The sequence below is a fragment of the Bombina bombina genome, chromosome 5 (genome assembly GCF_027579735.1).
Source record: "Bombina bombina isolate aBomBom1 chromosome 5, aBomBom1.pri, whole genome shotgun sequence".
NCBI lineage: Eukaryota > Metazoa > Chordata > Amphibia > Anura > Bombinatoridae > Bombina > Bombina bombina.
The window spans coordinates 686551047-686569069 of record NC_069503.1 but is presented as its reverse complement, the minus strand read 5'-3'; positions in this window follow the sequence as shown (position 1 = coordinate 686569069).

The following is an 18023-nucleotide window of genomic DNA, read 5'->3' as shown; positions in this document are numbered from 1 at the left end:
GTAGACATATATTGTACCAAAATATCATGATATATGTAGAAATATTTATTCATGAATAAATAGAACATATTCTTCTACATGAAGAACATTGGAATGTGTCAGGTTGGCGCACTTGAAAATATGGTGTTAGTTTTTTTTTTGCTCCATTAACTTTTAGGGGGGAATATATTAACGCACATGTGATATTCAAAGTTCGGCCTTGCATGTGATCGAAAACGTTTTACTTTCAATGTGTAATACGAGCACTACCCGACACAAAAAGCTGCAGTATTTAAAATGCTGGTGCACTGAGAATATCTAGCTATGCTTCACATGCATGTACAGAGAAAAATGTTTACACTAAAACAGTGATGACTTTTACTAGAAGCATTTTTGCCAATACATGTATATTGCAAATATATTTTTATTCAAAGATGTAATTTAGCTATGTGCATTTCAATTTTACTGGAATGTCCTTCGTTAATGCATCCTACGGCCAAATGAACCTAGAGCTCTAACTACAATAGAGATTGCCATGAACAATGTAATTTTAATTTATGAAAAATGTTCAACAGTATTCCTTGAATATCTGTATAACATAAGCAATGATATAAAGAAATCATGACATATTTATTTTATTCAATGTTCAATGTTTTTCAAACAGAATTATTTGGCAAAGAGCTCCATTTAGTATTCAGTTTTAAATACTAACTATATCCTAAATTCTGCTTTTTGTTGAATAATTTTACCCCTAATATTAAACTGGTAATAACATAATATAGGGAAGTTCTAGATTTTGATATTATGGAATGCTAACAAACTTTGCCAGGAGATAGATCAAAACATTTGGACCATAGGCATTGTCTTTTTGGAACAAATTATATAGCCTGTGTAAAAGCATTTAGTTACATGATTATTTGCAGGAAATTGGAGAATGTAAATTAGACATAATAATCCCTATTAGATACATTGTTATTCTGTATGTGCTGGTCCTAACTCTTTATTTTATTATCCCCATTTCTCATTTCGGCATTTGGAATAGCTGATTTAGCCTGTGGTATCCCCACTTAAAGGGACAGTCTACCATAGAATTGTTATTGTTTTAAAAGATAGATAATCCCTTTATTACCCATTCCCCAGTTTTGCATAACCAACACAGTTATATTAATACACTTTTTACCTCTGTGATTACCTTGTATCTAGGAACCTTCTTCCAGCCCACTGATCACATGACTGTGACTGTTTATTATCTATTGTCTTAAATTTAGCATTGTGTTGTGCTAAATCTTAAATAACCCCCTGAACACAGTGTTATCTATATGGCCCACGTGTACTTTCTGTCTCTTTGTGTTGAAAAGAGATTTAAAAAGCATGTGATAAGAGGCAGCCCTCAAAGGCTTAGAAATTAGCATATAAGCCTACCTATGTTTAGTTTAAACTAAGAATACCAAGAGAAAAAAGCAAATTTGATGATAAAAGTAAATTGGAAAGTTGAAAAAAATTAAAAGTCCTATGACTGAATAATGAAAGTTTAATTTATACTAGACTGTCCCTTTAAACTGAAAGTTTCTATACTGGAGTCTAGGCTATTGATAAGCCTAAGTAAACACAGCCAGCAGAAGAAATTACAATCCCAGTGGGGTGTCCAGTGGGGTGTAGTGTAGAAGAGATAACTAATAAAATGATAATTTCCCATTGTTCTCTCTAAGTATTGAGTTTACAAACAAATATAAGATAAGGAAGGATTTGTGTGTACACAAAGTGATAACATAATGAGATCTGATTTTACCTGTAAGATCAACCCATTGTAATAGGCTGTGATTTCAAAGCACAAAAACAGCTATTTCATATACACAAACCTTAAAACGCAATTTCTCAGACATTGTATACTCTGCAGCTGGTATAGCAAGTCATTGGAAATACATTAAGGGAAACACAATTTTACTGTATACTGTCCCATTAATAAACCTTGTGCAAAAATTATTTTCATTATATCAAGTGGCCTATTTAACAAAGGTCTGTTGGACCTGATCCGACACTGCGGATCAGGTCCGACAGACCTTGCTGAATGCGGAGAGCAATACGCTCTCTGTATTCAGCATTGTACCAGCAGGTCTTGTGAACTGCTGGTGCAACGCCGTCCCCTGCAGATTCGTGGCCAATCGGCCACCAGCAGGGGGGGTCAATCAACCTGAACGTACTCAATCGGGTTGAATTGCGGCGATGTCTGTCCGCCTGCTCAGAGCAGACGGACAGGTTATGAAGTAGCGATTCTTTAGACCGTTGCTTCATAACTGGTGTTTCTGGCGAGCCTGCAGTCTCGCCAGAAACACGGGCCCTCAAGCTCCATCCGGAGCTTGATAGATGGGCCCCCAAGTCTGGTGAATAAGATAACAATCTGAAATTAAAAATCATGTGAAAGTGTATTGAGTAATTAACCCTAGTTCAAAAAAGAACCAAACAAGAAAACACATAGAAAGCACTCTCTGCCCATATAAATCTTAGTGGGCTGATTAAATAATATAAAACATAACATTTAGTGATTCAATGCTATACATATCACTGATTTGAATTCAGTAATATTATTCCCTATCTATATGATGATTAATAAGAGAAAAATCTATATAGCAATCTAATATACACACAGCAGAACTGAAACAATATAAATATTAATCAACTATGGGCTAGATTACAAGTGGAGTGCAAGTAAAGCGCAATGTGAAGGCAACCACGTGTTTGCATTGCATGGAAGCTTTGTGCTCACGAGAGTACGCTTCCAAAGGCTCCAATGGGAGCCTTGTTCTGATGCCAATAGACATGGCAAAGAACCTAGCGCAACGCAGAGGGTAAGTCGCACAGCGTTGGGCAGCGTATTTAAAATATATATGACTATATCCATATATATTTATGTGTTTATCTGGGTATATACACATATGAACACATAAACATAAATGTATATAAGCATATACATATATATTTATGTGTTTATCTGGGTATATACACATATGAACACATAAACATAAATGTATATAAGCATATACATATATATTTATGTGTTTATCTGGGTATATACACATATGAACACATAAACATAAATGTCCTTAGACTGCAATGTAAAGGCATTTTTCAGTGCTGTTTTTTTTTTTTGTAACACCCCACATCCCCTCGTTTTAAACCCTATAACTGCTTTGTGCAGTTCTTTAAAAAAAAAAAAGATTCTAATATTTTTAATTTATATAAAGGAACTGTCCATTTTATTTGAGGGGCAATTGTGGGATATTTTTTTTATCTAACCAAAGATCTGACCTCTGGTTAATTTTGCTTAGAGTAAAGTGCTACCACAAGCTCATGGTAGCATTAACCAGCCACTTGTAATGGCTGGTTATTAAACGTGGCCCGTAAAGGGGCAAATTTGCCCCTTTACAGGTGCACGTTATATTATTGCTTCACTTGTAATCTAGCCCTATGTTTTTTTGCAGTGAAAAATTCTTAAATTAGCCAGAATAATATAATTATAATAAATATTATAAAAATGGGATATGATTTGACCTCTAATCTAAAGCATTCTGCAATGATCTCTTAATTCAGATAAGTTTATATTGCTGGATCATATCCAAGTATTTAATTGAGCATTTTTATTGGAATACGATTGGTGAAGCTTCTCAATGGAAAATATGAGATTTTTTTTTAATTCTAAGTAATAGAGATGGAGATGATGGTTTGGAGAGAATTGAAATCTGCATAATCCTTGTGTATTGGCTTTTAGTGATGTCCTCTCTATGCAATATTTTTATTTCATACAAACAGGAGCCCATAATTCTATTATATTTATTTTGGCAAAAGTACATCAATGTATATCTCTACTGAATGTAAATTTGATACTATAAAATGAATACTAGAAATGACACATAAACTAACTTGTTCTTCTACACGTTGATCAAGCTGTTTATCCCCTATAAAATGGCACTAAGTATTGTTGCCAACCTCTCCCAGTGAATAAATTCCTAAATTGGTATGTTGTCTTTTATTTAGGGAGTTACATGACAGCAGAATAGTGTTTTTTTAAAAAATTTTTTTATTTTAATTACTCCCTAGTCACTGGATGAGCCAATTCAGCTTATAGAAGTATTAAGGTAATTTGCCTAGTACACAGAATTAATATCCCACAACTTTAATACATGTCAGGTTTGCTTGTTATGTCTAAATTTTATAACTTATAAAATATTTTATTTTTACATACACTATACTTATGGTAATTTAAAACAATCAAATGATGAATATTCACAATGCTTATATGGCTAGTATATATTTTTGCTACTTCTTAAATCATCTCAATGCAAAGTTATAAATTGCGTAATATAGATTAGGCAATGTGACTTTAATAAAAAAAAAAAATCTTACAGAATATGAATTAATTTATTTGCTTGTCGCAACTAGGTCAGGGGACTGTATTTTTCACTGCAATACTCCATATACGATGCTATGATTGTACTTAAACATTTATGGCAAGCAATGCATCTAGTTTCACTATAGTCTACTTCAGACATGATTCCCTAACAATGGGCTAGATTTTAAGTGGAAAGCATTATCTATACTCAACATTTTTTACCATCACTTACCAAGTTGCACATATATTACAGGTCGCAAGTAAAAATGTTGTGCTCTCATGTCGCATCCTTGTGCAAAAAAAAAAAGACTTTGTGAAGTTGCGAACGCAGGATTCCCCCCCCCCATAATGTAGCCTTATTTTGAACAAAAAAAACTTCCTGCCAGCCCACACAAAAAGGAGCGCAGGATTGCATTGAGATATACAGTCATGGCCAAAAATATTGTCACCCCTGCATTTCGGTCAGATAATGCAGCACTTTGCCCAGAAAATTGTTGCAATTACAAATGTTTAGGCATTCTCAAGTTTATTTCTTTTGTTTGTATTGGTATGGCACAAAAAAGTGGAGAAAAAAAAAGTCAAATCTGACACATTCCACGCAAAACTCCAAAAATGGACTGGACAAAATTATTGGCACCTTCTCAAAATTGTAAGAAATTAATGCATTCCAAGTTAGTGATGCTCCTTTAACTTGTAATTAAACTCACCTGTATCAATTAACAGGTGCTGACAAAATATAAATCACACCGGCAACCAGTTAAATGGTGAAACATTTACTTAACCTTTCTGTTGTGTGTCTCTGTTATCCACACTGAGCATGGAGAAGAGAAAGGGCAGCAAAGAATTGTCTGAGGATTTGAGAACAAAAATTGTGGAAAAGTATAGACAATCTCAAGAGTACAAGTCCATCTCCAGAGATCTTAATGTTCCTGTGTCCACTGTGCCCAACATTGTCAATAAGTTTACAGCCCATGGCACTGTAGCTAATCTCCATGGACGTGGACCAAAGAGAAAAAAATAATCAAAGATTACAACAAAGGATTGTTCGAATGGTGGATAAAGAACCTCGATCAACTTCCAGACAAATTCAATCCGACCTTCAGGCACAGGGTACAAATGTGTATGCTCACACTATACGTTGCCATCTGAATGAATAGGGACGCTATGGTAGGAGACCCAGGAGGACCCCACTGCTGACACAGAAACATAAAAAGCCAGATTGGAGTTTGCTAAAACTTACCTGAGGAAGCCAAAATCCTTTTGGGTGAATGTGCTGTGGACAGATGAAACAAGATTACTGCTTTTTGGTAAAGCCCATCAATCTACTGATTTCAGAAAAAGAAATTAGGCTTTTAAAGAAAATAATACAGTCCCTACAGTCAAACATGGTGGAGGTTCACTGATGTTTTGGAATTGCTTTGCTGCTTCAGGCACTGGGTGTCTTGACTGTGTGCATGGCATTATGAAATATGAAAAATACCAAATAATTATGTGGTGCAATGTAGGACCCAGTTTTAAAAAGTTGGGTCTCCGTCAGAGGTCATGGGTCTTCCAGCAGGACAATGACCCAAAGCACACATCAAAAAGCACCCAGAAATGGTTTAAGACAAAGCGTTGGAGAGTACTGAACTGGCACGCAATGATTCCAGATCTCTATCTCATAGAGTACTTGTAGAGAGATCTCAAACAGCAGTTGGAAAAAGTAACCCTTCCAATCTGAGATTCCTGGAACAGTTGGCGAAAGAAGAGTGGTCCAAAATTCCAGTAGAGAGGTGTAAGAAACTCATTGATGGTTACAGGAAGCGATTGATTTCAGTTATTTTTTTCCAAGGGGTGTGCTACCAAGTATTAAATTGAGGGTGCCAATAAGTTTGTCCAGTCCATTTTTGTGTGGATGTGTCAGATTTGTCTTTTTTTCTCCACTTTCTGTGACATACCAATACAAACAAAAGAAATAAACATGAGAATACCTAAACATTTGTAATTGCAACAATTTCCTGAACGAAGTGGTGCATTATCTGATAGAAATGCAGGGGTGCCAATATTTTTGGCCATGACTGTATGTATGTATTTCTATACATATTTATATCTGTTTTTATATGTGCACATATGTACGTATGTAAATACATATATACACATATAAATACATATATACATATGTATATAAAAACATACATATATATTTATAGACATACATATATTTATACATGTGTTCATATGGATCCCTATGTTAAACCCTATTTGGCAAGTTTTTTTTCATAACACCTGACATCTCATATTTTTGTGCCCTTATAACTTTTAAATGCAATATTTTTTTATCAGACAGTGCTAATATGAATTTAATTATACTGTTACATGTATTTTTTTATCTGTTTTGTGTAACTTTTTGCAGTCAACCAGAGATCTGAAGTCATGTAAATCATAACTTACTGCATTTACCGTACTTTTAACTTGTAATACAAACAGTATTTTACGTGCACCCAAAAGGGCGTAAACTTGCGTGTTAAAAATAGCACGCTACTTGTAATTTAGCCCAATATCTGCAATGCTCTTACTTTTAAAACATCTATTTAAAGAACTGTGTAAGTGCTTTACATTGGTTTTTATGTCCAATCCATTAGAAAACTATTAGAAAAGCAGATTATTCCTTTGCACTGTGTAAACCAATACTTTGTATGTATGTGTTTTACTGTATATATACTGTACATATTTAACATTCCAAAGTTCTTCACTTACAGGATAAAGTCCTTTTTATTGTAAATACATATTTATATGTATATATCTATACCTGTATATCTATTCCTAAAGATATATAGGTATCATATGAAATATTTAAAAAAATATTACAAATTATTAAACATACTGTAAAATATTCTACATAATCTATAGTATATATCTAATCTATATTTTTTAAAGTATGTTTAATCATTTTTAATAATTGTATTAATATTTTATATGTAATATTTCAATAACGTGCCTTATGATTACAAAATTTTCATATGCGCTAACCCGACCATGTTAAAATCTAAATTGCAAAACACTATGCGCAAAATGCATCTTTTACATTCCTATGTTCTTCACATAGAAAAGAATGTATTTTTAATTATTAAATATTTATTTCTATATATATATAAAATTGTTCATGTAAAATACATATCTATACCTCTATATGTATAGGAATAGATATACCGGTATAGATTTATTTAGAAATAAGTATTTACAATTAAAAGGATATTATCCTTTAAGTAAAGATCATTGGGATGTTAAATACAGTACAGTAAATACACAGTAGAACACATAAATATTTAATTACATATGTACACACATGTATACACATATACTGTATGTATATATATATATATATATATATATATATATATACACATCCATATTTAGATATGTATATGTATGTATCTCTACGTTAAAGCCCTTTACCTGCCCTTTTTTAAACCTGACACCTCATATCTTTGAGCCCTTATAACTTTTTAAAGCTACGTGTTAATATGTAAGTGTAACTGTACTGTTAAATGTATTTTGTGCAACTTCTTTATCTTGCATAAAAGTTAACCAGAGCTCAGAAGTCACGCTAACCCGATGCACATTAAATTCAGTTGCGCTCAAGCAAACGCATTTACTTTCAACTCATAATACGCATGCTATTTCTGATGCGTGCAAAGAGCCACAAAATACCCCTTATTGCTAGCACGCAACAGTGCGTAATCTAGCCCAAAGTAAATCAGAAATGTACCATATCTCTTTAAAAAACTTTAAACACATTTTTTTTATAAATGTATTTATTTAATTAACATATACAGTATATATGTTTTAGTTTTCAAAATAAGCTTTATTAGCGAAATGGTATAACAAAAAAAAATAAGGCAAACATATAAACACATTCATTACAAAACAATATTAAGTTGCTATGCAACATTTGCAGTGGTATAGTTATTCAGAGACATTTCGCGATGTGTTAGATGTTCAAATCTATTCTAACAGTCTAGATAATGTCATCCGGTACATAAGGTATAAAACCATCACATACCGTTTATACTTATTGAAACTCATCACATAGACTGTTTACACGCCGAGAACCATTGCAGCAGATGATTCTCTGTTGAAACAATATGAAATGCATAATGAAAAATATAGCTTAACGAGAACAGTACAATTCTAACAATCTCAAATCGACAGCTTACTTTTACACAGCGCTGTCGGATAAGTTGTTCTCGGTGCATTATATCTCTAACAGATAGGAAAAAGAGTTAGGAGTAAGATAGATTAACCCTCCGATGAAGGGGGGAGAGAAAGATAGGGGAAAGAAGAGAAAGTGAGGAGACGAAAAACAGAATTAAAAAAAAAAAAAAAAGAAAAAAAAAAAGGGGGGGAGTGGTGGAGAAGGGGAGGTGGGGGGGTGAGGGGATTGTTGTGTGAGTTATGTAATATAAGAAGTGGACTCCCTTTTCAAGTTCACCTACAGTATTTCTCTACAGGAAAACTTAGATTCCACGTCCCTCCCAGGTTAATAACATCATTTCATGTATACCCAGTTTCCCAATTTTAAGGTAATGGTATCTCTCAAGCCTCAGTAAGTCAGTTACTTTATTTTTCCATTCTCGGATATTGGGGGTGCTCTGTTTTTTCCAGTATAAGGGAATTAGGCCTTTTGCGCCATTAAGCATCAACAGGAGGAGAAGATATTTATCCTCTCCAATTATTTTGGGTAACTGGTGGTATAATAAATAGCAGGGATTAGGAGGTATAATAATATTCAGTACCCTACTCATTTCAGCTAGTATATCATTCCAGTAAGGTCGTATCAGTGGACAGGTCCACCATATATGTAAAAGGGTTCCCTCTTCTCCACACCCTCTCCAACAGTTCCCGCTAGTGTGTGGGTATATATGTTTCAGCCTGTGGGGAGTCAGGTACCACCTACTTAGCAATTTGTATTGTGTTTCTTGTATCTTGGCTGAGACTGAGGCTCGTCTCGTTCGGTCAAAAAATTTTCCCCAGTCTTTGTGGTCTATCTCTAAATCTAGTTCGTCTTGCCATGACCGTGTAAAGGATGGGAGGAGGTAGCTGTCTCCCTGAAATAATAATTTGTAAAGTTGAGAGATCAAATGAGTCGGGTGTTGGGTCATCATACATAAAGTTTCAAAATGAGTCTTACGTCTTGTCAGATTATGTTTGTCTCTGTGCGTATCAAAGTAGTGTCTAATCTGAGCTAGTCTAAACCATGAAGCGAATACTCCATTATCCCATGTCTTTAATTCTTCCTGAGTTTTCAACCTGTCCTGCTGGAGTATATTAAACATATAGTCAGCAAGATCGTAGGACCCCTTCGTGGAGGGGAGACCAGACATGAAGATCAGGTCAGGATTCTCTCTGAGCGGGGTAACGGGTGATATAAAGGTAGATATGTGAGAGGTTTTCTTAAGCAATTTATCCCAGTTCATTAGTACACTGTCCATGAGTGGATAGAGCTTAATCTCAGAGGGTCTGTGGGCGGGAGAAATCCACGCCAGGGCGCCTGAGTTTCCTCTTTTTAGGATAGCATTGTCTACATGTATCCAAGCCTTTTGGTTTGAGTTTTGACACCATTCTACCAATCTCTGGAGGGATATTGCCCTTTGGTACGTCAGCAAATCAGGCACTCCCAATCCTCCTCCACTCCGAGTCAAGAATGTCGTCGTTCTACTGATTCTAGGTTTTAGATCTCTCCAGATATATGACTCCATAGCCAATTGAATTTGGTGTAGGATATGGGAGGCTGCAGATGACGGGATAGTCTGCATGATGTAAAGAACTCTGGGCATGACATTCATTTTGACCACTCCTATGCGGCCTAGCCAGGAGATGGTTTTATTTCTCCAATTGGACAGATCCCTACAGATCTCATTTTTGATGTTCTTATAGTTTAGGGTCACCATTTCTTTAATACTGGGTGTCAAGAATACACCCAAGTATTTCAGTTTATCTTTCGCTATTCTCAATGGGCAGCCTCTTTTCAGTTTATCAAACTCAGCCTCCGGGACCGTAACGTTCATGATCTCGGACTTTGAGGGATTTAGGAGAAAGTTTGATACATCCCCGAAGAGTGTGAACTCTTCAATAGCCGTTGTGAGGGACTGCCCTACATCTGATATCAGCATGAGGACATCATCAGCGTACATGGCAAGCTTATGTGTATTGCCCCCTATGTTGATTCCTTTAATCTCAGGGTTCGCTCTAATTCTGGTCGCTAATATTTCAATCGTCAGAGCGAACAGAAGGGGAGACAGGGGACAACCCTGTTGAGTCCCATTGCGAATATCGAAGGGATTTGAAAGTGTTCCATTCACTCTTACCCTAGCATTGGGTGTTGAGTATAGTGACATTATCCAATTTGTAAGTTTAGGCCCGAAACCGAACTTTCCCAGTGTGAGTTGCATAAATGTCCAGCTGACCCGATCAAACGCTTTTTCAGCATCGGTCGAGATCAGGGCCAGCGGGACTGAATTATTGTGCGCAAATGTTATCATTTGAAGGACTTTCAAAGTATTATCCCTCGCTTCACGTCCTGGGATAAAGCCTACCTGGTCGGTAGAGATAAGGTACGGAAGATGTTTATTGAGGCGGTTGGCAAGTACCTTCGCCAATATCTTAACGTCTGTGTTAAGCAGCGAGATAGGGCGGTAATTTTCTGGGTTAGTTTCTGATTTGCCTGGCTTAGGGATCACGGCAATGTGGGCCTCCAGCATTGTGTTAGGTAGAAATGGGTCGTCTGATAGTTGATTAAAGAGATTTATCATATTCAGCGCAAGTATGTCGCCAAACATTTTGTAGTACTTGGCTCCGAAACCATCAGGTCCTGGGCTCTTGCCCGAAGATATATCCCTGAGAGCTTGCTTAAGTTCCATAGGAGTAAGCGGGGAGTCCAGGGTCTCGGAGTCCTGATTCGAGAGCTTTGGGGTATCGACACTATCAAGATACTCCAATATCCTGCTTGTCTCTTGCTCCCGAGTAGGGGCATCACCTTCAGCCTTATTCGTATTCTGGATATTGTATAGGGTTTCATAGTAAGATCGAAAGATCTCAGCGATAGATCTCCCATCTTCCCTAGTCTTCCCATCCGAGTGTATCATACTATGTACATATTGTTTCTTTTTTTTCCGGGCAACAGCCCTGGCCAGTAATCTACCAGCTTTATTACCCTGTTCGAAGAACTGTTGTCTCAGAACAAGGGCTGCTTTCTGATAATCTTCTTGTAGGAACTGCAAGAGTTCTGTTCTCGCTTGAGTCAGGTTCTTATCAAGCGCTGCGTCAGTAGGCATAGCCTTGTGTGAGTGCTCAGCGTTCTCTACTTCAGAAAGAAGCTTCTGATATTTTAATCGTCTACTGTTTCAGAAAGAGACCTCGGATAGTACACTTATGGGCTTCCCATACCATGTTTGACGGTGTTTCCGTTCTTTCATGTATCTGAAAGTATTCTGTCAGAGCCTTCTCTATTTCTAGTTTAAAGATTGGATCATCCAACAGGGTATCATCCATTCTCCAAATATAAGGCGTGATAGGCGCGTCAGACCATAGGATTGTACATGTGACTGGGGCATGATCTGACCATGTGATAGGAAGTATATTGCTTGACGTGGCAACTGTGAGGCCAGTAGCGTCTGTAAACCAATAATCTATTCTCGAGTATTTTTTATGGGGGTGGGAGAAGAATGTAAAGTTCTTAGATGTGGGGTGGTGTGATCGCCATATGTCGTGCAATGCTGCTTCCCTGAGCGATGATGTTATACGTTTGAGGGTCTTGTGGGGCACACTAGAGATACCATCTGAGGTGTCTAGATTAGGGTTCAGTGGTGCATTCAAATCCCCCCCAAGGAATACTTCACCAGTCTTTAGTTCGAGTATTTTATGGATGACCTTTTGAAAAAAGGTTTGCTGGGATTGGTTAGGGCAGTAGACGTTGACTAAGGTTATGGGTCTGGCATATAACAGTCCTGTTAGCAACAGGTATCTACCTTCTGGGTCTCTATGTGCTTGTGAGAGTTGGAATGGTACGTCCTTGCTAAAAAGAATGCCCACTCCATTTTTTTTATGTGCTCCAGATGCAAAGAAAGCAGTGGGATACTGTTGACTATACCAGCGGGGCTCATGGCCAGCAGCAAAGTGTGTCTCTTGTAGGTAGATAATGTGCCCACCCTGTCTGTGTATGTCTCGTAAGACCATAGAGCATTTAGATGGGCTGTTAAAGCCCTTTACATTTACAGAGAGTAGCTCTATCCTTCGGGGGCAGGTTTCTTTGTGTGGGGGCGTCATGTTAGTGGTAGTGGGGGTGGGAAAAAAAAAAGGGGGGGGAGAGAGTGAGGGGAAAGCAAAGAGATGAGTAAAGGTGAATGGGGGATGAGGATGAGAAAAGGGAGAAGGGGAGCAGACGACAGAAGTCGTCTAGCAGTGGAGAAAAGTAAGAACAAACCTATGCAATGAACAATTCAATCAAACTATGGTTCAGTAGTATAACTTACACAGGTATGTATCTGGAAGGTATACAATTAAGACAAACTAAGTAAAACACAAGCAGGGGTAGTGTTCCCTGCTATTCTACACTTTTCATATAACTTTTGTATTACGTTAAATAGAAACAAGTACAGTAGGGCGTTGCATTATTGCAACTTACTCTTTATCTATTCAAAATGAAGAGAAGAACTCTAATAACAAACATTTTTCATAAAAGTTAACTGCTTGGTGCACAGTGTTATAAAACATTTGTAACAACTTAAATTGAGGCCTAAGTATATCATATAGGAACAGATTCTGATTTCACCCCTCATTGTTGTTGTGTAAATTACACATCACACCACCACGACTCCCGCCACTCTTAAGGCATTTTCCTTATCCAACCCGGATAAGTCTTTTAGCTTAGTTCGGTCATAGAGACATGTGATGTGCATTAAACCCCCAACAATGGGGACCGCAACCGGGCTCAGTTAAATCATAGCTCGGTTGTATCACAGAAATGTAGCGGTCTATGGAGTGACCTATGAGACAGTTTTACCATCTTAAGTTTTCTAATATTTATACACCTGTATCACTCTTAAATATAGTATATGCAGTGGAAATGGGGTAGATATTAAGTAATTTTAGTCATCTTGGGACTAAATCTTTTCAAAGTTTCTAACAAAAATGGGCAATCTCCTTATAATGTTTGGAAAGCTCATGGTGTGTGTCCCAATCAATATGTTAACATCTGAATAGACATTTTTTTAGTTAAAGCTATGGGGTTATTGCAATTACATCAGAAGACCTCATATTATATAGCATGGGTCCCTAGCTTTTCTAATCAGCTCATGGGCAGCATCTAGGTAATATCCTTAGCCATCATATTGTTATCTATCCTATCATCTACATGCATACAGGCGTCTTGGCAATGATAGTGCATTTGTTAGTAACAATTATCTATTTGGGCACAATCAGTGTATCCCTGATAGTCATTGTAGAGCTATACATGAAATCAGCATAAGATGTCCACAGTTTGTAAGGGTTAACCTATCTGAGTCGTCTTCCCATTGTTCATTTAGCAGAATTAAGTCCACCAGCTCATTGTAAGAGCTGGGCAGTTTGGAGCAGCTGGGAAGGTGGGCACCAGGAGGTGTCTGCTGGTCATTCCGGATGGCGTACCTCGTTAGGTTCCCCCATAGCCTGACCCTCTGACACTACAGGGGCCCGGGAGGGAAGTCTAATGTTGATGCCTAAGGCTTGGCTGAAGGCAGGCAGGTCAGCAGGGGTCCTGAGGATGCGCGTTGTGTTATTTTTAGAGACAATGAGGCTTGTAGGGAAGCCCCATCTGTACGGGATTTTGTTGGCTTTTAATGTGGATGTGACAAATCTGAGTTCTCTCCTTTTCTGGAAGGTAGTTGGGCATAAGTCCGAGTAGACCTGTAATTCCACACCTCTAAATTCAATCTGTTGTTTGTTTCTGGCCAAACGTAGAATATCTTCTTTCTCTTTAAAAGACAAAAGTTTTAGTATAATGTCTCTAGGAGGGGCCCTTCCTGGGGGTTTAGGGCGTAAAGCCCTATGTGCTCTTTCTGTTTGGATGTCTGGGCTAAAATCCTCATTTCTGAGGTATTTTACAAAATCTTGGATGTATGCTTGGATAGCGGCAGGTTCGACTGATTCAGGCACTCCTCGCAGTCTGAGGTTATTCCTCCTGCTGTGGTTTTCGAGGTCCTCGGTTCTATCTAATAGGGTGTGTACAGTATTTTCTTGGGCCTGTAGGAAGCTGGTCTGGTGCTGTAAATCAGAGCTAAGTGTCTCTTGTTTTTCCTCAATCTGTGTTACTCTTTGATCTACTGCTGAGATGTCACTTTTTAATTCCTGGAACATAGATTTAAAATCTCTCATCGCCTCTTTTATATCCTCTTTAGAGGAGAGGAGTTTAAGATCGTCTTTGGTAACACAGGCCTGATGAGAGGACATTGTGTCTGTGTTATGAACCTGCGCTGCTGTAGTTTTCTGGTTAGTGTCTGACTTTGCAACTGTGGGGTCGTTATTTATCAAATAATTTTCCAAGATGGTGGGCTGAGAGCTTTTAAGAGGTCTAGTATTTCTTTTACTAGACATTACATGTAATGGAATGGGCTGTTTTCTATAGTTGGGGTCTACCGGCAGGTAATTCCTTACGTCTCTTATCCCTCAGAAGTATAAAATGCTGTTATGAGGTATCAAGGAGCTGAGAGAGCAAGCAGACCCAAGTATAGTTATATTTTCTCCCCGGGAGACGCCGGGTAGTGTTGTAGAGGCCAAGAGTGTTTATTAGGGTAACTGTGTCTTGGGCAGTATTAGTCAACTAGTCCACCCTTGAGATGTTAGGAAATTGTATTGCCCGACTATATATGTATGATCGTGCCACCAGATCCCTGTTTTGGCGTTGCGTGGGCTAGCAGTGAAGAGCCTGTTTACGTGTCCCCCTACTACCTCTAGTACTTTAGTAGTTCGTAACCCCTCAGGCCTGAGTCCAGTGTTATCCGGTAATATGTATTACCTGTCCGGTAGTGGGATCTGACTGCTGTGCTCCCCTGTCACCTCTGCCGTGTAGACCCGGTGAATTCAAACTATCGGTGAGTACCCCGCACCGCTTCTGGGGATAGTCACCCTCTCTGCACAAGTGTCAGGGCTCAATACACCTATCGCGGAGGTCCAGTTCTTCAATCCGCTTTGGAGCAGCTCTGCGTCGGACGGACTCTGCAGATCCCACGTGGTAGGCCTCACCGCAGCTCGACAAGAAAGTCTGTGTTGAAGTGTAAGTGCTTCGCTGCGGTCATGCGATCTCCTGTTCTCACCTCTTGGGGTTAGTTGTAGAAAGCTCCGGGTCGATACTTTCACACAGTGATCATGCGATACAGTTAGGGATATTAATTTGGGCCCGGTGGATGCGGTCTGTTTGAAAGGCCTCCAACTCACGGCTCTCCTCTGTCACTGCTCTGACACGCCATCTGGTCTCAGAATTTGTGTATAGTTAGTGGGTTATGTTTAGAGCATAATGGTAAACTATTTATATATTAGTTTATGCCATGTGTGCACTTGTTTTGAGTGTAGATATAGCAGGGACTGCAGAGCTTGTTTAGAAAGCAGCCATTTCAGTCCGTGGCTAGGCTCCACCCCCCTACAGTATATATGTTTTAAACGTGTTTGTTGTTCTTTTCTTGTAGCCCTTACACTTTACTTCAGGTCTCAATTCCTACACCATTTTCCTTTTTAGAAAGCCATTTTGCCTGTTTCCAATGACATTTCAGAGCTTTTCATAAATCTTTTTATTTTTATTTTAACTTGACGTTCTTGCACATCCTTGCATTTTATTGAACATCATTTTTCTTTTCTTTTTAATTATTAAAGCTATTGCCCAAATCACACTTTTAAACTTGTACACACTTTGGGGTATATTTATCATAGTGCGAGCGGACATGATACAATGTAGCGTATCATGTCCACTGCACATCGATAAATGCCGACAGCACATTTATCGTTGCACCAGCAGTTCTTGTGAACTGCTGGTGCAATGCCGCCCCCTGCAGATTCACGGCCAATCGGCCGCTAGCAGGGGGTGTCAATCAACCCAATCGTATTCGATTGGGTTGATTTCTATCCACGGCCTCAGAGCAGGTGGACAAGTTATGGAGCAGCGGTCTTTAGACCACTGCTTCATAATTGCTGTTTCCGGCGAGCCTTCAGGAAACAAGGGGCATTCAGCTCCATATAGTGCTTGATAAATCTGCCCCATAACATGTAATCATCAGAAAGTTAATGTTTGGAATTTTAAACTTTTAAACTATAAAGGACACTTGTATGTAATTATTCTGTGCTATTATCAATATTCACTTAAATTTTTAGCTAAATGTAAAAAAAACTGTTTTCAGATATATAAGGTAGTAACCTTCATTACTGAATTGATAAGCTGCTTTGTTTTGCTTTGATTATATTTTGCTTCCTTGAAGGTCTTTATAAATCTTTTTCAAAATCTCCTTTAAAATCCTCATATTTCGTTTAGCTTTTCATTTGTTTTTCATGTGTTTAGCTAGGTGTTACTCTTATATAACATTTTCTATTACAAGCAGCTGTACTATTTCAAATGAATTGAAATGGTTAAGAAAAAGGGAAAAATCACTTGGAATGACATAATGTTTTGCACAGGAATTATGATAGATTTGAAATTAGTCTAATAATTTTAAATTGTAGGTGTTATGGAGTTGATAAAGTCTGTCCAGGAAGGACCTGAAGGTTGGGAAGTGACAACACACACGCCCCAGCGCAGAGCGTTAAACCCAGGATGTGACATATCTTAGAGAAACTCATAGTCCACACCAGGGGAGGGGTTAAACTGTGTGGGAAAACAACACCAAATCACTATACAGAAGAGTAAACTTATCCAGGCCAGAGGTCAGAAACTTGCAAGCAAAAGACAGTATAGAATCAGGATACAAACTGTTTAAAAGAGTCCAGGCAAAGGTCAGCAACTGTCAGGCGAACATAGATTTTATGATTTGGTCCACTGAAACGTGTAGAGCTAGAGCTGTGACTTGTTTTTAAACGTTTTATTAAAGTTGTTGAAGATTAACACTTGAAGAGTCTTCAATAAACAGCTCTGAACTTTTCACCATATTCCAGTGAGAACATTCTTTTCATAGCAGATTTTGTGTGAAACGTACAACACTATTGTTTCCACATTATCTCAAGGTACTCCAAGGAGTGTGTAATTTACACCTATCTGCCTAGGCCAATGCAGCCATAAGAAACCCACCAGGTATCAGACCAAAATTAAAATCCAAAAAGCGTAGTACAGAAAAAGAGCAGAGGTCAACAGAAGGCAAAAGATACAATTTAGCGCACCAAGTAACAGTCCTATACACGGGCAAAAGTATGAGTAACTGGTCATCTTAAACAGCATGCTGGAAGGTGCTCTAAGCTGATGCCAAAGTAGCGCAACTCCCAGAAGGGGCCGACGAGGATAGTGTGGTCGATAGGGGGGTCAGATGATGTGCACCGAAGCTGGTACTAGATGATAAGGGTTGGCATGAAAGGCCAGCATCGAAACAGTGTCATCTAGGGGAAAAAAGGAATCTAGAAAAATAGTAAAATTAACTTTAACGGGATATTCTAATGCAAAAATGATATG